Source organism: Mycteria americana, chromosome 7 (genome assembly GCF_035582795.1).
Source record: "Mycteria americana isolate JAX WOST 10 ecotype Jacksonville Zoo and Gardens chromosome 7, USCA_MyAme_1.0, whole genome shotgun sequence".
Taxonomy (NCBI): domain Eukaryota; kingdom Metazoa; phylum Chordata; class Aves; order Ciconiiformes; family Ciconiidae; genus Mycteria; species Mycteria americana.
The window spans coordinates 24,452,861-24,479,778 of record NC_134371.1 but is presented as its reverse complement, the minus strand read 5'-3'; the positions used below and the strand labels follow the sequence as shown (position 1 = coordinate 24,479,778).

The 26,918-nt window shown below is 42.6% G+C and overlaps 1 protein-coding gene across 13 annotated transcripts in view; it reads right to left on the bottom strand.

Annotated features, from left to right (window-relative positions):
* PER2 (period circadian regulator 2) overlaps window positions 1-9,263 on the bottom strand; it is a 51,991-nt gene extending 42,728 nt beyond the window's left edge. For 12 of the 13 annotated variants that reach the window (XM_075507411.1, XM_075507421.1, XM_075507415.1 and 9 more), the window contains exons 1-2: window positions 9,183-9,263; window positions 603-659 (exon numbers count right to left, since the gene is read on the bottom strand). The gene's annotated coding sequence lies outside the window, so the exon portion shown is untranslated. The remainder of the gene's footprint in view (window positions 1-602; window positions 660-9,182) is intronic. The other variant, XM_075507417.1, reaches the window with a different exon arrangement.
* Between the last annotated feature and the right edge of the window lie 17,655 nt (window positions 9,264-26,918).

Sequence of the window (26,918 nt, the reverse complement as noted above, 5' to 3'; positions counted from 1 at the left end):
TTCTCACACATCGAACATAAACATGCATAAGTCAGTATCTCTGATGCCATGTGTTCAACTTCTCAAACAGAGATTAGAATAGTTAGAAAGCCTGTTAGAAAGTAAAGCACAACTGACAAAAAAATACTGTTGGAAGCTATGACCTGTTTTCTAAGTCAAAGCTTAGAAGCATAACATTTTCCTTCCTCCTCCTGAGCTATCATCCTGATTATCTCAGTAACACTAGCTACTTTTTTTTCTGGACCCCAGAATTTTCCTCAAGATTAAAATTTCTTAAAACACCTGCAAGAGCAATCAAAAGACTGGAAGTTATTAATAAACTTCTGCACAGCAAACAATGCAGATGTAGCACTTGATACTGGATGCTACACTAAATTTCAGTTTCCTAAAGATTTAGAGAAGCCACACCATTTCCATATGCTTCATGATTCGTACAACAGGTCTTTAAAAATTTAATGCCCTATCTTTTCATTTTTCAGCATTCTGACATTACAGCTCAAACAAAGTATCCAAAGCAGCAACAACAAAAAAACCAGTTCAGACTCATTGAGAAAGAAGTGATATTATAAATCACTTTCTTGGGGACAGCATAAGGCACTCACCTTAATGAATGTACTAATCACAATCTTTCCAAATCTGGAAGTGTCATCAATATAGTCCTATTTAAAAAAAAAAAAGTTTTATAAGCAAGATAAAAAGATTTTTGGAACATAAATTAAGTCCATTTAATAATGCAATACAAGTCCAACCATGTAAAATACATATTCCACAGATGAAGAACAGCTATAAAGACTACAAATACAAAATGAGAGGACATGCAAGCAATTCTACTGATAAAAATACTTACTATTATTGTAACCTAACTTCTAAATTGGTTCCTTGAGCAATGCACAGAATAACTATTCACTGAATTCTGTTTCTTTTCCAAAGATAAGAAACCCCCCAAAATTCCACCTCCGTGATCTTCATTTATTGTTAGAACATTGTTTAGATAATACAGATATCAACACAGTGTACTTCGAAATCAAACATTCACTCATCTGAGAGCATCCAAACTAAAGAATGAGTATTATCTAGTATAAAATTTGGGATCACACATTAGAATTCAAGTAATGTTTCTTCTTCCACAGATTACAATCTTAAAACATTTCACCACCGAAATACAAATTCCAAATTAGCCTTAGCAGATGAAAAACTCTTCAGAGAGCCAATTCAACTGAGTGTAAGTATTGACATCATGACCAAGACTAGTTTCATATTCCGAAATACAAGTATGCATTCTTAAAGCAAAAGCTGTTCTCGCTTACTAAAACTTATACTTTTTTTACTTATGTGTTAAAAAAAAAAAAAAAAAAAATCACAGAAAGAAGCTTCCTTACGTATGTCCCAGAGGGCCAAACAGGAAAAAAATAAATCCTTCAGTCCTCCAAGCGATGGTTCCTAAATGGACCTAAGCTTATGTCACCAGTCACTTCTATTCCTGAAGCACCCACAACACCACTATTCTTTAATTTCCTTCCAGTTTTAGATTGGTTTTGTTGTTTTTAAAGCTGCCTATTCTCCCCATGAAGTAACTAACAGCACAAAGTTAGCCCGAGGTAACAGGACAAAATCAACTCAGTTTTACTATGAAGAGCACACTGTCGAACTTATTAAGTTCACCTCATGGAGGGTCAATCTCACCTATGCTGTGCTGACCAACCTGGGCCAGCTCCCAATTCATCATTTGCTTTGCTGTAACTATAAGAAGACAAGTACCAAAGTAATCTCCCCTTCTCCCCCACCAAAAAGCAGTCAGAGCCACTCCTCCATCATCTAGCAGAAATTGCTCTCTTTTCCGCCAGACCAGAAGTAAAGCTTATTTTATCCTTTCAAGTAATTATTCCTTGTTCTGTTAAGACCACCACCTGTGCTCAAGTCTCCACAGTGGGTCTGGACTGATCATACCCAAAAGCCAACAGAAAATGTCTCTCTCAAGTTGATTCCTTCACCTTGAATAATAAGCCATGGCCCAGAGCTAAATTTAATTGCCAACAGGTTGGGCATTTTCCATGAAGAAAAAAAAAAGTGAGCACAGGCATACACCCCTGACAGACAAGACTGTTGCAGCCTGTGCCAAGACATCTTGTGAAGAAGCTAAACAGAGTCCTTTACCTGCCCCATGCCAATTTCTACACATCCTTCCTTCCAGTCTTACAATAGGTACCTTCTTAAAGGTGAACTAAAATTCTTTGCATTAAGTGTGAATTTAAAAAGACATTTTATTTTCTTTGTAAACAGAAAACACTATTCTCTTCCTGAGTGGAACTGGAGAAATTATTAAGCAGGAGATCAGTAGTCAGAACTCTTTAATATTTGCACATGTCAGCTCTTGTCCTTTTTGAAAAAAATAACAAAAATTATACATTTGAGGAAGTGTTGTCACAGAAAGGAGGGAAAAATTACCACGTCCCACCATGCAGTCATAAATTTCACCTTTATTATAGGTGAAACTACATCTAAAGTATCTACAACACCATATTTCAACTTCAATATTTGTTGACATCTCCATTAAGCAGTATAGTTGAACACCTACTGCTCCCCTCCCTTAAAAAAAAAAAGAGCAGAATTTCACTGTGGGGCATTATATTTACAGAAGTTCCAGGCTAATGCTGCCCTTTAGACATTGCTGCAGTTCATACCCAGTTAAAGATTTTAGTCAGAATGAAAGTCTCATTCTGGAAGACTCTATGCCAAATAAATTCTCTAATACTAATATGGCCCCCACCGCATCAGTAAAACACTCCACAAAGTGTGGCAACCTAACAAACACAATGTACTTGTCCTATGAGTTGGCTATATTAGTACCAAGAAATAAGAGTTCGAGTCACAGAGGAATCCATGGTAGAGATGTAATTGAAATCAAAGAAGTGCTTTATATGCTGAATAGCTTTGTACAATTAAAGAAACTAAGTAGCAGAAACATAAAAGTATATGTAATAAAGTCAAGCAGAAAAACCATCCTAAGATACAAAAGCTGCAAGGAATAAGGAGGATAGGAAGCAAAACCAACAAAAAAGAGAAGTACTGGACATCCTCACCACTTCATCTTGTCTCCCTAAGCTTCAATTATGAAAAATTACAGGTGTTATTTAACAGTGAAGTGCCTCTGTTTTAGGACAGGACATTTGAAAGGCAGTATAGCTTTGGCTCTACTTTTAAAAAGCCAGTTCTACTTTTAAAAGCCATCTATACAAGGAAATCTCTGACTATTCTATCTATAAGAAAAATCAAGCATTAAGAATTACCATGGTACACTCGAAAACAGCCGGAAGCAAAACCTCAAATTCTTTCCCAGACATTTTGACGTACAAACAAGCTCTCTTTCCCACCATCACACCTTTCCAGGATGAACACCAGTACCGCTTGCACCAAATTTCCGTAGCCTGCTCACACCATCTGCAGAATAATGTCATACTCTTGCCCCAAGAAAGTGCTCTCTGTGTATTTCAGTCCACTTGTCATGTAAACAGCCTGTTGAGTCTCTACCCCTTCAGCACCCCCAATAAAGTTTTGCCTTCTACTGGGAGAAAATGAAGGAATAAGGGAAATCATACTGCATGATTATATATCTCAAGGAAGGTAAGTTTAGCCTCACTTTTTATTATATCCTACAAGCAAAGTTGCCAAAATTAGACTACCAAAAAAAGTCAGAGAAATCAGAAGGCTCCTCTAGGACTACCACACACAACTTCAGCAGCAGTTCAGCAGCAGCTGAAGACATCTGTACAAAAATTTTCTTGACCTTCAAATAGCTTTCACACACACAAAAGTTTCTCATAACCTCACTTGCTTATGTGGATAAGCAGAGAAAACATGCTCTTCAGAACCACTGCCCGTGCAACTTGCATGAAACAGTACACTGCTGCTGTCCCTCAGGAACTCTTCAAGAGGGAGAGAGGCCCAAGTAAGAGGACTTTGTACTGGATTGGTAGAAGTCCAGTGCAGGCATTCAGACATAAAGACCCTATCTACACATAAAGGATAACCTTAGAAATACAAAACAGAAGCACAGAAGCCTGATCTGCCCATGTTCCATCATTGCTGGCAAGCAGAGTACAAGTAGGCTGCACAAGCATGCCTGGTGATCTACTAAGCCACTTACTGGAGTACCAGATCACTGTGCGTATGCTCAGGCATGTGGATTCCCAAGAGTTCAGGTGCTTTCCTACTACATATGGTTGCTGGTTCACTGTCAGCATGAACAGAACGTGCTCTAAAGAGCAGCTTCAGTGCCTCTCCACAGCCTTTGCAAACATACCCAAACCATCTGATCCTCCTTCATTTTGGTCTTCTCTGCCATACTGTATTTCACAAAAGTGGCCTGGGGCCACAAGAAATCCCAGCAACAGATCGCAAAACCATTAGCCCATGAAGTGTGTTTTTGACTGCCAGCTTCTCTTTTCTCATGTCCTTTATGCATACTTCACAGAAGGAAGTATCTCACCTGTAGCTAAGAAGAAACAACCCCAAAGAAATGCTCTACATGTCAGAAAGTGGAGTTGTTCTTTACTTACCAACAACTAGGTTTGCCTTACTACCAACAACACATGCTGCATTAACAGCCTGGCCCCCACCATAGCAGTGATTAAGTTTAAGGCAGCGGTTAAAGGAGGAGAGGTGACAGGCACCTTTACACAGCACACAAAACATCAGCAGCATTACTTTCAAGACCACCATTTTCTGCATCCAACCTCATCCATATCCAAAAATGGAAGTCAAAACCCTTCAGAGTCATAAAATTATATCACAAAGAATAATACAGATATTAATTGACCCATTTGCTGTTCAGTGCTTGACAAGCTAGGTTAACATAATAAATATTCAAGCAGTTTAAAACTTGCAGAATAGGCATATATAACTGGATGTGGAAAGTACGAATACAGCAAGACAACCCAGTTAAAAACCTCTGTAATCCACCATTCCTCATAGAGGAATTCTAGGCCATGCAACCAAAACTGGACACAAAAATTCCTTTTCAGAAACACCTGATTATCTAGTAATTATAATGTGGTAATGTTATGAGTACAATACAGTGTCTACAGGACATTCATGCCAAGTATTACACAACACCTTGCTAAGAACATGATGTTCCCTTTTGACATAGGCCAACCATAGCAACCCTATATAAAACACTACAGTTGATCTAGACTAGTGATAATTTACTTGTTCTACTGGCTAGTGGTAATCTACTTGCTTTTAAACCACAACAAATATACCTCATCTCACAGTAACTTGCTCACATGCTTATACTTTAAGGGGTTAAAAAAAGCTTTTCTGCAGTAAAGCACATTTTAATATTATAAAGATGTTAGAGAAATAAGGGTGTGGCAAGAACCCAGGAAAAAGAAAATTGGTTTATGAGCCTGTTATCTAAACCAAACACTTCCTGGTCATAATGAAGTCTGAGGTAGAAGAAAAATCCAGAACTCTATTTCCAATCAGTTTCCCCATTTCACTCTATTCTCATACTATGGCTAAACTCCATCAAAATCTCAGTTTACTCAAAAAATGTGATTCTTCACAGAGAAAATGTATTACTCTAAAAATGTATTGTATTGTCCAGGTACAGGCTCAAGTGAGTTTATTTGATAAACCGAGTTGTTACATATTTTAATCTTGGGGGTGTGGGTGTGTGTGGGTGTGTGTGTGTAGAAAAGTAAGGTATTACACTAAGAGCTGCCACAATATGCTGTCTCTTTAATGTTTCTCTGTGGAAATCCAAAAGATGAGGATTACTTAGGTTTTCACAGATAGCATACATGTGTTAAAACAAATATAGGAAGCCTACAACAAGCCCTACCAACTGACAAATAAACAAAATGCCCAGCAAAACCATGTAGTCTTTGAATCCTAAGTGAAACCAGAAAACCTGCTGAATTTGAAAAAAGCACACAAAAGCCAAAATCCTGCTTTTCATGCCTTTACCTTCTCTACTAGGTCAAGTTGAACCACACTTTACTTCTTCATAGTGCAGGACAGACCACGCTCTTTCACTTCACGGTGTTGGACACTTACACCAACTACCCAACTAAAGCATTCTCCCTTCTACCTTGAAATAAACACCTGAAATGGCCAAAACCCCACCAAAACTGAAGGATGTTACTTCTTTCTTCTACTCTAGGCCAAAGGCCCTCTATTTTCCATTATGTCTTCTTAATAGTGAGGTAAGCAACCTTCACAGTCCAGAACAAGGACTCCACACCTCAGGACAGTGCCCTAATCACAAGGCTAACAGCAAGCCTTGGCTGAAGCAAGGACACAGTCCAGTTCTCCAGTGAAACTTCCTCACTTTGCAGAAATAATGCAAGTTTCAGTAAGAAACAGCAAAATGAAAGATCACAAGAGCATGCAAACACACACAAGCATAAGCAAGAAGGAACTTGATGTTACAGCGCAACAACACAGTCACTCTCCCTGACATGAATCAAATTCTAGGCCTTACTCTCAAATTTTGTATTCAAAAGCCACTCTGTAAAGTGCCTAAACATCACTGTGCCCACGGCTGAGGAGATCAAGGACACATACAGACACTGAGGCACCCCAGAAGATAAGAAAAGTTTGAGTTTCATCAATTCAATGCCCTTGAACCATCTGTGCTGGTTTTGGATGGACTAGAGTTAATTTCCTTTTTAGCAGCTAGTATGGCGCTATGTTTTGGATTTGTGCTGGAAACACTGTTGATAACACAGGGATGTTTTAGTTCCTGCTGAGCAGTGCTTACACAGAGCCAAGGCCTTTTCTGCTTCTAAGACCACCCCACCAGCGAGGAGGCTGGGGGTGCACAAGAAGCTGGGAGGGGACACAGCCGGGACAGCTGACCCCAACTGACCAAAGGGATATTCCATACCATATGATGTCATGCTCAGCATATAAAGCTGGGAAAGAAGAAGGAAAGAGGGGGAATGTTCAGAGTGATGGCGTTTGTCTTCCCGTGTAACCGTTACACTTGATGAAGCCCTGCTTTCCTGGAGATGGCTGAACACCTGCCTGCCCATGGGAAGGAGTGAATGAATTCCTTGTTTTGCTTTGCTTGTGTGCACGGCTTTTGCTTTCCCTATTAAACTGTTCTTATCTCAACCCACGAGTTTTCTCACTTTTACTCTTCCGATTCTCTCCCCCATCCCACCGGGGGAGAGTGAGTGAGTGGCTGTGTGGTGCTTAGTTGCCGGCCGGGGTTAAACCACAACACCATCTAATATAGAATAGGATCTGTTTGTGGAATAGGGCCACACCATCAAGGCCTTAGCTATCAGCTTGACATCCTTAAGTTTTATCAACAGTCCTACATTATCAAAACTAACCATTTGCATTCGAGTTACTATTCCTCACTGCCATCATTGTGATTAACTCAGACTTTACCTTGACAATAAGCAAAAGCCAGCTCCAAAATATAGCTGCAGTTTTGACAAATGTAACAAACGTTAACTGCCATCTGTAAACAAACTCTGTGGTTAAAATTATACTGGCAACTTGAAACAATTTCTCACCATACTAAATCAGTTTTTTACTCTACTTTTGACTTCACCAGACAATCTTACTGCTAGAATCATTACAGAATTTCCACCTTTTCCCCTTTACTTGTAAATACATAAGTGATAGCTTTCAATCTCAGATATACAAGACAGTAAACCTCAGTCTCTTATATTTGGAAAAGAAAAAGACATCTTGCAGCCTAAAAACATAAACAAACATGTTTCTTCAAAATCCTTCATATGCACTGTCTCAGCCAAGTTACTGTTTCTCTGGAATACTATTTCAAAGTGCTTCAGTTTCCAAGTACCAGAGGCCTCATACTGACCTCTTTGAGGGCTTTTTAATCTCCTGTGGTACACAGAGCAATGCTATACTCTATCCTAACCTATTACAAAAAGTCAGCTGTAAAGTGTCAGCTTGACTGTTACCATACTGCTCATCTATTTGCATGAAACTGTACTTACATAAACTGTTTTGTAATCACGCGTATAATAACATGTAACTAATGTCAACAGCAGCACAACCACACAGTCTCAAGGAACAAAGTGTCCTTGCAACTACAGGCAACGCAAAAGAGAAATCCACAGCACCTGTTGTCTACTTGACCTGTAGCGCACGCATCTCAGTAGTGCGCCGAGATTTTCTTACTTACTGCCACACAATTCCTCACGTGAAAAAAGCCACCCAGCCAGCTGCGTACAGCACTGTCCCCTCAAGAGGAAGACGGTGGAGTGCAGGGCCGCGGGCCATGCACACCGGACCGGGACACGTGTGTTCCCCACAGGTGCTACCCGCGTCTATTTTCGCTCCCTCCAAACTCCGGCGCTGACCTTTCGCACAGATGCGGCCGCAGCCCGCGCCCCGCAACCGCGGCCGCCAGGGACGCCAGAGCGGAGCCCCGCAGCAGCGCCGAGGGACCGGCCCCGCCACCACCGGGCCCCCCATCGGCCGCAGGGCGGGGAAGTCACAGCCGCCCCGCCGCGCTCCTCCTCCCCACCGGCCTGGCCACCGCCCCGCGGCGAACCCACGCCAAGCGGACGCGGGCGGGGGGCACTGCCGCCCCCCTCCCGCGCTGAGATGGGGGCCACCGCCGCTCCTCGGCGCCCCGGCCCGGCCCCACATGGGCGGGGAGGCGTGGCACAGCCGCCCCTCGGAACCCCCAGCTCCCGCCCCGAGTTGGGGGGGGTGGGGGGGTGTGTCTGTGCCCCCCACCCCCGATGCCCCCTCCCAGTCCGAGATGGGCGGGGGGCGTGCCACACTCACCCCCGGAGCCCCCCACCCCGCAGCCCGGTCCGAGGAGGGGCTCAAAGCCGGCGCTCCGCTCCTCCGCTACGGTTTGAGATGGGGGGGCGTGTCACAGCCGCCCCCTCCCCGGTTTGAAGGGAGCCCCACCCGCCCCCTCCCCAGCGGGCCCTGGCGGAGCAGCGGGCCGGACCCCCGCGGCGGCGCCCGCCCCACCGGCGACCCCGTCCCGTCTCCCCGGCAACGGGAGAGTCCCGGCGCGCGAGGGTTACGTAACCTCGGCCCAGCGGGCGGCGAAGGAGGGGGGAGAGCCCCTCTGCCCCCACGGTTGCCGCTCGCCACCCCCTCCCGCCACCGCCAGAGCGCCCGCGGGCCCCCCAGCCCCGTCCGGTCGCGGGGAGACCACCCGGCGGAGCCCGACTCACCGCGCACACCCCGTCCACCCAGCCCGGCGCAGCCCGGCACCGACTTCATACAGGCAGAAACGTGACTGAGCCCGGAGAGCCCGCCCCACCCGCACGGCCATTGGCCGCGGGCGCGTGACGCCAGCGGGGGACGGGGGCGGGGGCGGGGCCCACGCCTCTCCCATTGGCGGCGCCGGACGCCGCTCATTTTACATAAGCCTCACGTGTGGCACCATGTTTCCACCGGCAGCCACGATCGCCTCCAAGCCTGCCCCGCCAGCCCGCCCCTCCCCCCCTCCCCTCCCCTCCCCCGCCGCAGACGCGTCCCCGCGCCGCCGCCGGAGCACTCACCGCCCGCGCTGGGCGCCGCGCTGCCACCCGCCGCCGGCCGCTCCGCTCCCCTCCGCCCGCACTACCCCTCCGCTGCCGGACCGAAGGGCCGAGGAGGGCAGAGGTTACATCACGCCTGAGGGAAGCGGCTCCGCCCCGCCCCCTCGGAGCCGCCCGTGACGTCAGCGCGCGCCCGCCCGCTGGGTCGGCTCGCGGGAGACCGTTGGCGGCCGGGCCGCGCGCTCGCTACCTGAGGCGGGCTGCGGCGCGCGCTCGGCCGCGCTGAGGGGAGAAGCGAAAGGGCGGGGCGCGTTGCGCGGGAGTGCCGCGCGCAGACCCCACGCAGCGCCCGGCCGCCCCCTCGGCGGCGGAAGGGTGGGCCAGGGGCGCGCGGGCCGGCCGCCGAGCGCCATCCCAGGGGGCCGGGAAGCGCTCCCGCCCTACCGGCGGGAAAAGGCCGCTCTGGAAGAGGCTCCTGAGCGCCGCCGCCCCTAACAGCCTGGCAGGACCGCGAGCTCAGGGGAGAGGGAAACCGGCCCAGCCGGGAGAGCCTCGCACTCCCAGTGAGAGGAGATTGACGCGCTGCTCGCCGTGTGGAGGCAGCAGCTGGTGCCTTCAGAAATTGCCCTGCCGGGGCCAGCCAATGGCCTCCCGGGGGCCCGGTTGGCTTACATAAGGGAGAAGCGCCCGTATCCCGTTTCCTGGTGTTGCCACCCGTGCTGGGTGCACGCCCTGAAGTTTCGAAACTGACCCCGTGTAGTGTTCAGAAGTTGCCGGGTCACAAACCAAAGTGCAGGACAGGAGAGTAGAGCTTCGCCTTTCTCTGGCACCATCCAGTTAGCATCAGTTTGAGTAACTACCAGAATGGTTAAACTAAGAGTTTCCGAGGCATTAAAGGTATGTACTGTTCTCTTGTGGAAAACTAGTTCCTGATATGCTAATTACCATATGATTACTTTCCATTCTAAATGTAAAAGAAACAATTTTTCATATTTATTTAAAAAAATATTTTTTTTTTGCCTTCTGTTCAGGCAAAACATTCAGCGAGTATTGACATTTCCCATCTTACAGTAAAAAAAAAACCCAAAGATTTCTTGTGATATTGATCACACAGGTTTTTGCGCAGGCCCCTGCGCCATCCTAAATTGTGGTGAGAGAGAACCTGAGATTTGAGTTGCTACAGTTTAGCAGTGAGATTACCCACTGTTAAATAGTTTAGCATGTTGAGTAGGCACTAGTGGCACTGTGGTTCTAGTCTCCACATCTTCCAAGGCTGAGCAAAGCAATCAGTACCTGAGAAATCAATGATAACTTACCCATATTCTGAACTTCCTTTATCATCATAGTTGTACATGGCTATGAAAAGAAGGAACAGAGGACATGCCAAAGCTCTGTCAGTCTTGGTATGAATACACCAGTCTGGTGTAACAGCATTTTTACACTCGCTGCATACACGCAATTGCTCCACAGGATGTAACACAGTAGAGAGCCATCAGGGCTTCCACTGTTTATCTGCAAAATGAGGTTAATGCTGCTTCCCTCCCTCACTGTGGTGTTAGGGATAAGTCCATTAGCTACATAGATATTTAAGCTATGACTGTTACAGAAACAGCCTGTGAGTAAAGTACTGTGGAGTATTTAACTCCTGGAGAGGAGAAGGGGTGGGCAGCGGAAGCATTAGGACCAGATTCTGCAACTGGATTTGTTGCGATGCACAAGTCAGCTTATCAGGATCCCATTCTTAGTTTGCAGTCCTCTGAGGAGTCTATTTTAAAGACTAATCCTAATTAGATATTCTCTGTGTAGTTTGGTCAACTTGCTGTTAGGACTTCACATCCAAAATTTCATCATCTTTTCTGTTTAAGTTCTCTGCTTTAGGGTTGGTTTGGTTGGAGGGATGTAAAATGACATTTTTGGTTTCCATGGAGTGTTGTTTTTCATGTTATGTGCCAAAAATACTCGTCTCTGGCTGTGTGCTAAGGGCTATACCTCTTACCACAGATTCGAAGTAAGTCACTCCAACCGAGGCAAAACTTTGAGGTCGCCCCCCACCCCATCAGAGCGCAAGCATGAGGAGCTGGAGGCAAACTATGGCACTGCGCTAGAGCTGAATGAGTTTCCAGAACAAACAGAATAGGAGACACATTCATCACCGTAGTGGATCATGCCAGTTCTAGCAGGCAAACAGTAATCGCCACCACCAGAAAAAGCCTTTTCCATCCTAGTAACTACCAGAGGTGTTACTTGAGTTCTGCTTATTTTAAAAGGATACTAAACAGTTATTTTGGTCAAGCTTACAGGAATGATTTTTAAGTTCTGTTCTTACCACTTTTTAGTGTTTGTAGCTTTATTTAATTTACCAAAAACCGGGGAAAACAGTGTTACCAAAATGTGATTGTGCATCTTAAACCAGTTCAGTCCAAATTTTTCTATTGTGCCAATTTTTCTGAAAGTTGCAATCATATATAGATACAAGTTATTCCAGGCAACACCAGTATGAAATAACAAGAAGGCAGGCACACGGCTTCTAGAGGAGTGAATATTACTACTGACACAATAGCTCATCTGCTAAGGAACAAAATAAAAGAAAATGGTTGCAAAATGCTACAGGACAAAATTGTTTGTTTTGATTTTAAGGTCACTCTACCTAGCAAGTAGCTATAGCATAAGGGTTTTAATAGCAGCATGAGTAAAATATGTTTGTGTGTGCATAAACAAAAAGTTTTAAAGAACACAAAGATTGTAACAAAAACATTAAAATGGTTGTGTTTTTTCCCCAGCTTTGTTTACTTTTTTTTATTCTGTTGTAACTCTTGGAGCATGGTGAGAACAAATCACAAAACAATATACATCTGTTTCACCATGTAACACACCACATCTCACACTAACATTCGTCCAAAAAGGCTTTTGGTGTGTGAGGTGAGGCACTGTCCTGCTTTAAATTCTACCCGGCTCCCCCATTTGGTTTCGCAAGGCAAATATCGGTCTGTATGAAGCACCATGGAAGATGGCAGGCCTTCTTAGTAGGGTCCATTCATAAGCAGGCAGGTTTGGGCCTTGCCATTTTCTTTTAACTGCACAACTAGTATTAGTCAAACTGCACTGCTAATATGTAGTTTCCACATGCTATAGCATCTCTTCCTTGCCTAGCTTTTCGTCCAGCATAGTATCTTTCTGAAATCACAAAAGATGAATTGGTAGAACTAGGCCTTTTTTTTTTTTTCTTTTTTTTACTGCAAGGATTTTATGTGGAGAAAAAGTCATTTAGAAAAGCCTTTTTTATGAAACTCCCCCTGCTTCTCTTACTTTCGAATATTATCAGAACTTTACACACACACAAAATGCTAAACCTTTTCCCAGCATACTTGAAAAAATAGATTTTTTGCTTAACAAAAGTATTTCAACCAGTTCTGATAAGCAGCAACGTATTGACAGTATCAACATTTGAGGAGGAGGGAGAATCAAGTCTTTCAATGTGAAGGAAAAAAATTTGAGAGAGAATTTGAGAATTCCTGAAAAACTACCTGATGATTGCTTGCTTGGGTTTGCTTACTGTTAAAGAAATAGGGCTCATCTTCTTCAAGTAACTATGCTTCCCTATGCACTTGTCCACTTGCAGAAGTTATCTGTTTTAACTTATACCACAGCACTGATGGAACTGTATATTGTTCAAAAAAAAAAAAAAAAATCAATATTTTGCAGCTGGAGCCCAGGTCTAATTCTTCATTTCCTAAGTCTAATTACTCATCATTTACAGTGACACTGACAGTCATTGATTCTTGCAAAGATCCAGAAAGGCTTTTTTGCTAATGAGCAAAAGGCATCACTGTTACTGTCTGTACGAAGGATGAGGAAAGGAAAAAAACCCACTTTCCTCATTACAGTGCATATATGGACAGGTTTTTCTAAAAGCATTACAAAGTGTAGGAACAAATGGTAACAAGCAGAAAGATAGCAATATCCATACAGTCTTGAAAACTGTTTGATTAAAATGTAAAGAAATGTAACAAACATGATAACGAACTCCAACTCAAGCAGCAAGTTCCTGCTAAGTGCTGCAGCTCTAAAGTCCTTTGCAAGGGTGTATAGCTGTCCCCAGCCAGAAAACCTTTCCTGAAGAGTTCTGGGGAATGTAGTTTTTCACTCTGTCCCCATTCTTACTGTTTTCTAGTTATTTTTATTAAATTCAGTTTCTGTTGGCAACTTCAGTGTAATTGTAAGTTCCAAATATCTTGAAAAGTGACATACAAAGGAGCCCTGAATTGTTCTGTTTTAAAATGACTAGAAGGATACAAATGGAAGGGGTGTATCTTGTCACTGTAACTACATGTGCTGATCCCCAACTCCGTTAACATGATTTCAGAAGCAAAATACAGCTCTGAGCATTCTGGGTCCGGGCTCCTGCTGTTTAGTGGGTATTAGCAACTCATTTTCTGCAGTCAGCCTCACAGAAGGCTGTAGAGAGCCTGAAACTGAATCCACAGTGCTGAAAAAGGGTTTTAAACTTCCTCTACAACTTTGAGAGAGCTAGTTTGTGATTTCTCAGTCTACCTAAGGTGATCAAAGACCTTACACATCCACCAAAAGGAACAGTCCTACCACCTCCACCGAGTTAAAAATTAGAGATTATGCAACTGTACTGTCAGCCAGATTAGGAAACTGATTTGACTGAAAACATCCCGTGAAAGAAGTTTTTGGTTGGATCACATCACAGCTGCAGGAGCACAAAAGCCAAACCAAAACAGGATGGAAGAACACATTTTGGGTTGGAGCAGAGTGTCCAAGACTATTGTACATGGAATTACAGAGTTAGGCACTTAAAATGAAATTTGCATGTCATTAGACTAGCATAAGAGAGCTAGTAAGAAATGCCAAACAGAAAAGTGCATCCTCATTCCTGCCTACTGTGTTGGATTTACACACCCTCTTCTGCCCTGAAAGAAAATGACTACATCGGGTTGGGGTTCACCATTCAAAACCATCCAGACTTAGATGCCAAAGACAGCTTTCACAAGGTTTCTGAGCTGATCTAACATTTTGCTTTCATCAAGGAGGGGCAGTGCTGCTCTTCACCCCATCCCTGCTACCCCTACCACCTTGCTACCATGCACTTCTCATGGTTATGTGGTCTTGACCCTTCCTTTTGCCCACTCTGCTACTTACTTGGCCCCTCAGTGAGCCAGTTCAATTTGTTAATCTATCAGAAAGCTTTCTGAGTTATTTTCCTGCCTGTTAAGCAACTGAATCTGATCCCTTGGTGAGAAAGTACACTTCTGAGTCCATGCATGGCATGGACAGGGCACAGGAAAGCTCTTTTAAAGGCAACGAGACATCAGAATAACATTTCCACAGCTTTTGATACCTGAGGCATGCTACTTTCTGGATTAAATTTGGCCATACATAGCAGGTGTCCTTGTGACACCTGGATTCCTCAACACACACCTAAGCAGCCAGACCTGTGACCTGGTGCTGGGCCTGTAACACAGTGTATCCCAACCCTTGACTCCCCGCAACCACTGATTCCTATGCATGCTCTTGGTATTGGTTTAAATTGGTTTAAACTCTGGGTTTACTGTCCTCCATCGCATTTATGATCTCCTTTTGGATTCAGTTCAGTAGAGTGAAGTGTTACCAGTCTCTTACAAAAATGGAGTGAGAGACACACCTTCCTTTAAAGATAGAATAAGGACAGAGAGACAAGATCTGGGTACTGGCTTCCCCACCAGTGAGCATTTATTAAATTTTTATTAGTCATTACACAAAATGTTGGACTAGGTCCTGGCATGGGATTGGAGCTGGACTCTTTCTTGTTCCCAGGTAAACTCGCAATCGTTGTGCCACAGAGTCATGCCGCTGCTCTTAGCTACTAGGAATCTAGAGGCACACTTCTTCCTTAATTTGTTCTCATTTTTAAGAAACAGATTATAACATTAACAGATTATAGCAGAAACATTTGTAAGAAATTGGATGCTAAGTAGCAGACTAGCTAGAATCTGTTCCAGCACACCTACAGCTCTCCTCATCACAGTCATAGGCATAACTGAAGCCAGACAATCAGGCATTCCTTCTACTAAGAATACTAATTATAGATCAGTGATTTATAGTTGGTGAGGAAGGAAGAGCCAAATTTTAAATGAGAAGGAGTCTCTTTCTGTATAATTCTGAAGAGTGTCTCTTAATTAAAACACTTCATTTTCAGATTGAGTTTCCCATTACTGTTCTGCCTCAATTAGTTCACACATGAGCTGTTTTCAACTGAACGTTGCTGCTACTGAATTCAGTGGAAGCTTGGTTTTGTTTTCAGGAGAGGGTGTATACTGACTGTCTGTATTTGCTTCAGGAAGAGAATCTACCCTGAAGAGAAGCCTGACATACCTGGCCACACTACTGGAAAACAAAGTAGGGATTTTAATAAGCCTTTCAGGTGCTGCAGAAGTCCCCTGTAGACTAAGTCAATTTTAGATACTTCAGTAAATAAAGTTTCACAGATTGTGTCCATAAATAAATTAGAAATTTCTGATAAGCCATCAGAAATTCTTTTCTTTTCATTTTCATAAATGAAAAGAAAAAGAGAAAGGACAGCTCACTTTGCACCCTGTCATTGACCCACAGCACCAAGGAGTGAAGGACTGATACAAATTCTATTAGGATAACTCCCTTTGATTTAAATAGCTTTGGGAACTTGCTCTAAAGAAGACAGTAACTGAAACAAAGAGGGCAGAAATCTTTCCCATCTTTGTGTATTATCTGGTGTTTAATTGGTATGAGCTTAACTACAGCCCTTTCCTCAGTACAGCTCTAGAGGGACCTTCCTCATCTACCTGGTTGCCCAGGTACATAGTTTCTTAGAAATTATGTAGCTGAAGTATCCTCGGGACTTCTTCCTATCTGTCACATTTGTAGACACCAGCCAATAGATTTAAAGTTATCAGGCGAATGGGGAGAGGCGAGCAAGCAGACAGAATCAAAGTGATCACATGAGCCTTATTTACATAGAAAACCACTCAAATATAGTACTCATTATCATAATGAGACACATTCTATCCACTTGTAATATGTAATACTCCGTTAGCGGTAGGAGAACTTTGGAATTCAATGCTTCTGTTGTGTAACTACACAATAAAAGAAATTAAACAAGCAGTTTAATTCAGTCAAAAGGAGAAAAAAACCCCTTACATTCCTTAAAGGAGAAAGGTTAAAGGGCATAAAAGGGAAGCAGGAATTAGTAATCCTAAGTAATATTAGCTAATTGTCATTAGCTAATGAGTAATAGCTCATTAGAGGAAAGGCTGCTATCATCTTAAAGCACTGTGCTACAGGAAAGCTAAGGATATATATTTGAGAAAAAAGGGGTAGTTAGAGCAAAACAAAAAGATTGAAAGAAATCTTACCTTGCCAAAAAGCAGAGCCATGAGATATGCCTCCTGTAGGCAATTATAAAAATGCTGTAGGGCTCATGGTTTCCTTGGTGTCTGGGTAGAAAACTGGGTAAGCATCAGGATTTATTTTTTTCTAGTAGGTCTGAAAAACATATCCAGCTGCCTTTCAGACCTTTTATCAATCTGGGTAATTTACAATTATTTTGTGTCCCCAGTCCTGCTCTTTGACAGTGCATTACTAACCAGCTATTGTTGTTAATAATGCTGGTCGCTTTTGCTGGCTTCATTTAACACTGAAGAAAGCAGTGCTTAGGGAGGCTGATTCCTCTCATGCAGTAATAGCGTTCTTGTTCTTTTTAAAATGAATACAGTGCAGGGAAAACAGTGACTTGGGGCAGCCTTAGAGTCTGCATGGTAGAGTCAGCCTATGAAGGCATATTCAAGCCAGCTTTAAAATAGTGGAAACTCCCTGGGTAGGTACAGAGCTCCATGTGGATGCAAAGCTCACCCAAGGAGCTCTGTCAGTGCTGAGGCCTTTAGCCCATTCTGCTAGAGCATTCCTCCAGCTGGTTTGCACAAAGCAGGTTTGGGCAGGCTGGTCTCTACTGCACTCCTTGCAGCTGGTCTCCTCCTGAGTGGTGACGCCTGACAAGTTTGCTGAAGTATTTCCTTATGTGTTCTCCTGCTCATGTGACTACTAGAAAGAGGATAATTTCCCTCTGCAGAAAAACTTCATACCTTTACTTTGTTAGTTTGCGTATGGTCCTATCTGGGGTTCACTAGCAAGAGTTACCTAGCTCATGTTGAGAGTGATGAAAGCAACATGTGTTTTGACTAAACTTAATGGCTTGTATTTAAACAGTAGGCTCATCTACTTCAGTTGTTAACCTAAGTTAGTTGCTAAGTTTTATCATCTCTGCTCTTCTAACCTGAATTAGTCCAAGGCATGTGCACATCTCTTCTTGCAGCATGGAAGGCAAATTTGAGTTTCAGCAGAATTCCTCCTCCCCCTGTATAGTATATAGTAACTTACCTACTGCGGCATTTAAGCAACTTTACCAAAACTAAAAACTGAGCAACTTTAAAACTAAGTCATCAGTTTGTCCTTACCTGCAAGTCAAAGAATTTACAAATCAGTCAGGCCAATTTAAGCCTTTCCTTGCCTTTGCCTCTAGAAGGAATGAGGTAGGTCTGAACACCAGCATAATTTGAGGTGTTTTGGCCTAGTCAGAGAGGATGCGTGTGCTACTCTTCAAGGCACTTCAGAAAGCAAGCCAAAAAAGGGAGAGTTTTTAAAATGACAGATTTTGTACTTCACTGGAACCTAATAACCAATGAATCAACTTTTCTTGTCACACACTGACTGTCTGCTGAGACATCTCCTCTTCCTAAGCTCTAAAATGCAATCAAAGTGCATTGTGTCACTATCTAAAAGCCATTACCTCACTGCAAACTTGATTATTAGAGCTTGGACTCAGGTCCCTCGGATATACAGATCAGTGCTCAAGACCAGAGACATGGCACTCCACAACGTGTCATGAGGCCGTTAAAAGTAACCACACCTCAAATCTTGAGATAGAGCATATTGTAATTCACACTGAGTTAATGCAAATGTCAGTTACAGAAGCCAAATCTATTTAAACAAACTCTTTCCCCAGCCACATGGTGGATTACAGTACAATTAATTGTATAGGCAGACCATTAACAAAATATACTTGAAAATTGCACTGGGCTCATCTAGACACAGCCATTACTGGTGAAATGAATGCACTCCATTGTTTCCAACTTAGGCTGCCACTGCAAGTTATGTAGGATCAGTTCACTACAATCAAATTGAAATAATAGGAGAAGACCTAGTATGAGGACTAGTGTATTGCACATTCAGAAAACTATGCTGCTATTTCCATGCTGTAATAGCTTAATCTGAGAGGAAGCCTCAGTTCTACTTATATAATTGAGATTTGTTTTTGTTGGCATCAGTGGAGTTGAGATTTTATAATACCAAAAATATTTCACAAATAACCTTCAAATTTTCAAAGTTTACCCTGACATCTTATAATTTCTATTATCTACTTTCTCAAAAAGAGCTTTACCAAAGTGATTATTGATATACCACAAGGTGGAGAAGCAAAGGCATAGCAGGAATTAATTTCTTAGCCCCTTGTTAAGAAAACTGAGTGTGGAAGTTGAGCACTCTTGGATGTGAAGTCACATGACCAAGCCTTGATGACTTGGTCAAACTAGACACAAATCTCCTTATTTGCAAAACCCTGTTCTCATCTCAACACAATTATCAATAATCTGGACAAGGGGATTGAGTGCACCCTCAGTAAATTTGCAGATGACACCAAGTTGGGCAGGAGTGTTGATCTGCTTGAGGGTAGGAAGGCTCTGCAGAGGGACCTGGACAGGCTGGATCGATGGGCAGACGCCAACTGTATGAGGTTCAACAAGGCCAAGTGCCGGGTCCTGCACTTGGGTCACAAGAACCCCATGCAAGGCTTGGGGAAGAGTGGCTGGAAAGCTGCCTGGCGGAGAAGGACCTAGGGGTCTTGGTTGACAGCTAGCTGAATATGAGCCAGCAGTGAGCCCAGGAAAAATGTCTTCAGCAAAAGGGTTGTCAAGCATTGGCACAGGCTGCCCAGGGAAGTGGTTGAGTCACCATCCCTGGAGGTATTCAAAAGATGTGTAGATGTGGTGCTTAGGGACATGGTTTACTGGTGGACTTGGCAGTGCTAGGTTAACGGTTGGACTTGATGATCTTAAAGGTCTTTTCCAACCTAAACAGTTCTGTGATTCTATTATTATCATCATCAGGGATGATGATCTCACCTCAGCACACCAACATTTTGTATTTTTAAAGCTTTTTGGTTTTAAATCCAGGACATAGAACTGTTCATTCATTAGTATTGGTATTAGTATTGTTAGTATTGGCATGTCAGTATCTGCTGCTAGAGGCGATTACATTTTGAGAGCTTGGACATCATCACAGAAGATGTAATTGTGGAGGGACAGTTGTTTCAAACATGTTCCTGTAGTGGAGTAAGCGGCGTGTGAGAATGCTGTGCAGAGCTGACTGAAGAACTCTTTGTTCTCCCTACAGTTCTAGTTCACTGACTGGTGAAACCAGTTATTAAAAGGGAAGGTAAGGAATGTTCTTAAAGGAGTCATGTTTGTTCTTTGACTGTCAGACTGCATCCATAACTGGTTCAGTAGCTCTGTTCAACTGGTGAGGCCATTCCCATGCAGCACCTGACACAGGGAACCTTTGTACAGACAGCTGCAGGCAACATGCTTCATATTGGCTCCTGACTTCAGAGGTGTTCCATGAAGGGATCAACAGGTACTTCTCATCATTGATGTAGTGTTTTCTGATGCTTGCAAGAGTACAAGAAAGACCTAAAACACATGAGAAACTTAGAGCCTTTCCTTCTAAGATGAAGATGCATTTATATTATATACTTGTTTTTAAAACAAGAGTTGAAAGAGTTTAAGGACAAATGAGACAATGTAATCAGTCACCCTGAGCAACACCAAACCAGAGAATGCCAGTATGTAGGAGGCAGCCCTGGAAGCATCAGGAGAATACAAAGACCTCGATGGCTTAGTCAAAGTGTGCAACCATTGTGGCTAAACACAAATCTTCTGATTTCTTTTTTCCATAGAGAAAGTGGGGAACATAAGAGTTAAATGAAGTTACTTGAGAAGTAATAGGTCTTGTAGACAAGAGGGAGAACAATATTTCATTCAGCACTATGAAACAGAGAACAGGTGGGATGAAGCAGAGAGGGAGAATGAGACAATGCCAAAACCACAAAGAAAAATGCCGTTAAGTTTGAGAATGCTTGAGAAATTTGAAGCCTGGGCTGAAGTAGCTGATGTACAGAAGATGAAAAAGAGATCTGAAAAACTGTTAAAATGTATGCCAGTTACAGCAGAATGGCTAACCTAAGGGATGGACAATGCAGTTTAATCCCATACAGGCAAATTGTGACCCAATTTGTTTTGCATTTGAGATCGAGTCTGACACTGTTAGTTTGTGTTGGCTAGTTTGTGAAATAAATTCAATAGAACGATAAGCAGTGACTGACAGTGCCCGTGCCGTCACAGGGCGATGCCGCCTGCGTCGGCTGCCACTGTTTGACATTCCACAGGCTGCGCACCAGACAGTGGTCACAGCTTCGGCTGGCTGGATGCCTCCCGGGCCCGGCACAGCCTCACTTCGGGGTGCTGCAGCAGGCAGGCGGCTGCACTGCCAGCCAGCTAAAACCTGAAAATGTGTCTCCCCCCCACTAGAGCTGATAAGTCTACATACAGCCAAGGGAAGCTCATAAGGGGCACAGCATCACTGAAATGCAGTAATGCTGCTCAATCCATAGGGCTTCAAGTTCTAGGCTTAGCTGCAGAAGAACATGTGGGCTCTTCATCTAGATTAAAGACAGGCCTTGAGGATACTCCTTTTGCCTACAGCTCCCCAGCGATGCCTTTTCTCAACAACAAACACTGCTACTCTATTTTTTCCATCTAGCTGCCAACCCTAGGCATCTCAAAAATAATAGCATTTTCAACCAGCATTTGTGTTCAAAGGCAACAGAGATGTCTGAGTAGTCAAGAAATGCTTAAGCTGGTGAGTGCAGTAAGCAAGAATTTTACTCTTTGTATATTAATACCTCTGGGGAAAAAAAAAGAAAATCACTCAAACTTTGAGACTTTTGAGTGAAACAAAAGACCCTGAAGTGAAACTATTAGTTAATTGCCTACCATAGGCAATGTCTCAGGCCACCTAGCTATCATCTGGCTAGGCATTGGAGGTATCAATAGGATTTGTTTTGGTGGTAGAGGCAGGAGAATTTGGATCAAATTCATCCTTGAGGATATTGCTTACTATCATTTCACCAATGATAATTTTGTTGGTCCTGAACTATAGAGGTAAGAGGTTTTTTTAAAAAAAAGCAATAGGTGTAACACAGGATGATTAGGATGACTGCCGTGGGAGTGGGAGGGTAAATGCAGTTGTGAGAAATACTAATACAGTAGTAGGATGTTTCAGGTTTCTTTAACACAGACAATGAAATGTTTATGCCACCACATACAGCATTTGGCAAGCCTTTACTTGGACCACAGCACTGGCTGCTGCTCTGGTCATAAGTGATGGAACTGGCAACTGTGCAGAGATGGACTGTCAGGACGACTAAGGAGGACATAGGCTAGTCAAACTGAAGAAAAGTAGCAAACAAAAGAGTAAGAACTATACATTGTTCCCAGATAGTAACCAGGACATTAGAAGGGGTTTTCTAGCCAGGTCAGGAATGAAGTTCAGATCAACCTTTCCAGAGGACTGAAGGGGGCCAAGAGTGCATGCGGTTATCAAATGGTGCCTGATAAGCAGGTGGAAGGATGGCAAAACTAATCCAGACAGTTCCTGGTGATAAAAAAGATTGAACTTTGTCACTGAAACTTGTAGGTGTCTCCGAAGTGGTTTGAAAGGAGATGGAATTGTTCTTTGCCGGTACAATATGTACACTGTAATAACTCCATATTTCACGGCTTCCTTTGTCTAGAAAGCTGTATAAAACTGGTTTACTGTCCCAGCTCCTCAAACACTATTAACCCCAGTGTTCCTTGTGGCATTACAGTTTCAGATGCTTGCTTTCTGCGTTCTGTTCACAGTTAAACTCACTCACTGGATTCTGAGCTGAGAAAAGGAACTCCTCCCCTCCCCCCTGGTCATTTGACATGGACTAGGGAGAATTTTTGGGTTTCTCTCCTCTGTAGCTTTCTTGGGTCATTAGGAAGTTTAACAAAGCCTGGACTGGTGCAGGGCTATATGATGCTGGTGACACCCTTATCTATCCAGCTCTTTCAGTGTGCACTGTTGTTATGGTTTACTACAGATTATATCAGAGGCATGCACTGGGCATGTATTGGGAAGTCTTTCCAGGCTCCTGGTGAAGCTGGACTATGGAGCAGGTGTTTTCTAGGTTAACCCAGAGAATATGTAAATAACATAATGCTGTATGGTACATCTTCTAGTAAAAAGAACAACCTGCCAGTTATTATATAAGCACTAGAAGTTTAATTATCAAATCCACTGACTACATTCAACAGAGTAAAGCTGCATTATGGCCAACAGAAGGTAGAAAAGCCAGGCTTACTTGCCGTCATAAAGCAGTTCAGCTAACAGCTGTTAAATTATAATTAGACTGTTCAGATGCTAAGGGAGAAGGCAAGGGTGTTATTTCTGTAGAATCATTCTAAAAACTGCCTTAAAAGTGTAATAACTCAGTGCATTTGGTACTAGGAAATTCCCATAGTAAAATGTATTTAATGTGTCTGTCACATCATGGTAAGAGCTTTTCATGATAGCTGCCCAAATCACAGGTGGTGGTTCCCCCAGATTTTAAGCACCTGGGAAAGCAAAAAAAGATGGTTTGGTTTTATAATAGTAATCATTACTGCCTAGCTCTCTCTCATATAGAGCTCTAGCAGTCTCAAGATTACCTGCTTTTCTTCTCAGATTGCAGTTCTGACCATTTTTAGTCATGTGACAGATTTTTTTTTAAATTTTAGATCAGTCAGGAGCACTTAAAAGCATCTTACTCATTCACTTACCTCTGTGTACTTCAGCTCACAAAGTATATAGACAGTCACTTCAAGGTTTGTTTTGTCTGTGAACTATCTTCTATTGACTTTCCAAAGCATATGCAAGTCCCAGAGCTCTTCATCCCACATAACTTAGTAACCCCTAAGAAGCAGTCCTTCCTTTTGTTCCCTGAACTTCCATGAATTATGCAAATCTGCTATCTGAACAGCATGCAAAAATACATTAGATTTTTCATATAATCTTACTGATTCTGTCACATGCACCTTAATCTGTCCATTATATTACACATAATTTCATTTTCACTTGGTTTTATCATTTGCTAGAATTCTTTGTAAGCTCAAAAGTCAGAAATTGAGACATTTTGTTTCAACAAAACTGAGCTACCTGACTATAAGAGTGCTAATGGAGTATTAGCCCATTGTGCTTTCTTAATTATTAGCATCAGCCTCATTTTGGCTTTGCTCAGTGTCCTGTGTTCTTCAATATCACATTCATATGCACCAATCAACCTAATTCACCCTCTCACTTAGTCCTTATTTGCTATTTTACATAGACCAGAATAGGCACAGTATGAAATCAATGATTGATTTTTCCCAGCTCCGCCTTATAGACTCAAAGTGCCCCCAATTTATTGCCAGATATGCTAAGAGTTCCCAAGGAAAAAATCTATAGTTTTACTAATAAAGCACTGTCATACAAGAAGGTATCTTGACATTACCTGGTTTTGGTGTGTCCTGAGTACCCTGAGTTGATTTGCAACAAAAGCAGAAGAGCTGTTGAATAACGCCCCATACGCATGAAGGTGCCAAGCTACCCAGGAGTTACTGTGATGCTTATATATTTTAAAATGTAGGGGAAAAAATATATTTTCTCCCCCCCAGGAGGGGGAGAAAAGCAGCTTCCAACTCTTGTCCCTTCAAAGAGCTTAATTACTCATTAGGAATAATGATGGCAACAGTTACCAGTCTCATTAAGCCATCACACTAGTGGCCAGCATCAGCTGTTTCAAGTTAAGGCAGAAGATGACCCTGCAAGAGTCTGTATCCCTCTCACAGAGAATCCTTCTTTCTTCATTTAAAAAATGTGTCCAAAGTACACCAAATCTGTGAACTAACAGTATCTAGTGGCAATGAGTTTCCTGAGTTAACTGTGCCCTATTAAAAGGAAACATATGTTACCATTAAGAAAGAATAAGGTCAAATGCACTAAACGCATTCTCCCATCTGTTGCTCTTCACAATTCTTTAATGGTTGTACCACTGCCTCCCCTCCCCCTTTTTGGACAGAGTTCATTATTGTTTATACAACAGAAGTGGTTCTTTTCTGTTAGACCAAATGTATAAAAACTCAGTGTGAATTAGAAAATCCTAATTTCCAGAAGTCTTTAGCACTTAACACAGAGAGGGAATGAAAGCTGAAGCTGCTTAACTGTCCTTAAACTGTGTGTCTTGGGAACAGAAATGACACAAAAAGCAACTTCTTAAAACAAGATTTATTGGCACAAACATACATGTTACAAATGTCTACAATATTCTTGGAAAATATGTTCACCACTTCAAAAAAAAATCACTGTCCACAGAAAAATACAGTAATATCTAACTTTGTAAGTCATCACAATTTTAGCATCGAAATGCATGCAGTCATCATTTATAAATGGAATTCCACTGACCTCCAGGGTAAAGCACTTTAAGAAATTGCCTGGTCTCCACAACATTATTTTTCCTCCCCAGGTAGCTCTAATAAGATGCAAATGGAATGTTTTCTGTAGAGGCACAAATCACAATTTCTTGCTCAGTACAGCTGAGTCTATGAGGTGAGAGATGCTGTTCTCAGCACAGACTTTCAGATCCTTTTTGAGTGCGTTACTACAAGCTTTAAAGTGGCCTTTAAAAGGATGCAATTAATGATTTGGTCTGGAGTTTAGTTTTTAAAAGCACAACTGAAAACTTATTTCTGGTTATTCCTGTTAGAAGAAGTAAAGCTTGAAGAATTAAAAGGAAAGAGGTAGAAGACAGGTTTTTGTTTTGCATTGCCATTCCAGCAGCATTTGAAAGACAGGTGGCATTGCTAAGGTGACTTGTAAGGAGAAATAGTAATCTCAGTAAATCCTCTTCTTTCTTTGGTGCCAGTCTAGTAACTTAGTAGCCAATCAAGGTTTTGTCACTGACCTCAGACAGTACAGAACTAGACTTCACCAGATGTCCTGAATCCGATCCTATGCCTATCCTCAGCTCCGGTGCCAGAGGAGCAGGCTTCACATACACAGAGGGGAGAGAATGCACTGATATCCTTAGCATGACCAGATCTGGCTTAGTCCAATGTGTATGAGGAAGAAAGAAAAGTTCTTGATGTCAGTGGAAGCTCTTTGAAAAATGGGGGTTGCACTTACTCCCACTAGATCTGAATTTGACTCTAATCAGATCAGTGCACAGGCAAAAACATTAACCACATACACTTACGAAGGTGCATACTGCACTTTTATCAACCTTGGGGGCAGAGAATATATCCAATGGCAGAGAATATAGGAATTATAGAATATCTATAATTCCTATATAGGAATTAGGAATTCCTATTCCTATATAGGAATAGGAATAATAGAATATAGAATATAGGAATATAGAATATCTCTGTAGGGCAGAGAATATATCCAATGGCAGAAATCGCTGTGGAATCATCAGCCTTGGAGATTTTCAAAACTCATCAAGACTAACCCTGTGCAACCTGATCCAACCTCAAAGGTGGCCCTGCTTCGAGCAGGAGATTGGACTAGATAAACCCCAGGGGTCCTTTCCAACCTAATTTTTCTACCATTCAAAGGAAAGGCTTTTCCTCTCCTGAATTAGAACATGGGACGGATTCCATATCAGGCCTGGATTTAGTAAGGACAAGTGAGGTTTTTTTGTTGTCTTAAACAGAGAATGGAAATTCTCTATATGCTTAAGCACATGTTGAACTCGCTTCCAGAACAGGGCATGCTTTGCTCTTCACTCTGGGCCGGAGAGTGTGAAATACTCAACCATCTGTCCATTTTAAGTCTATAGTGCTGAATTTATTAGATAGCACCTCCAGAGGCTGCTTTTCTGTGTTAAGACTCACGCATAAGTCATTAAGGAAAATGTTAATTACCTGGCTACAAACTCATTTCCTGCAATGACTAAAACAAGTTTATAATAAGAGTTCATATATTGCCACTAAAAGAACTTTTTATGCTGCAAAACGAACTAAAGGTTGCTCACAGTAGCTACTGGCTATGTTTCATCTGTTTCATACTTGGAAAGAGAACATATCACCCAAATGGCAAGTGCTTGTCTACGTATATAAGCACTTCTTTCGGAAAGGGGGAGGAAAAAAGAATAGGAGTTGTCAAATAGAAATGTAACCTCTACAACAGTTGGTGTTTCCCCCTCAAAATGTATTTTTGCAACAGACAAAGGATGTTTTTAAG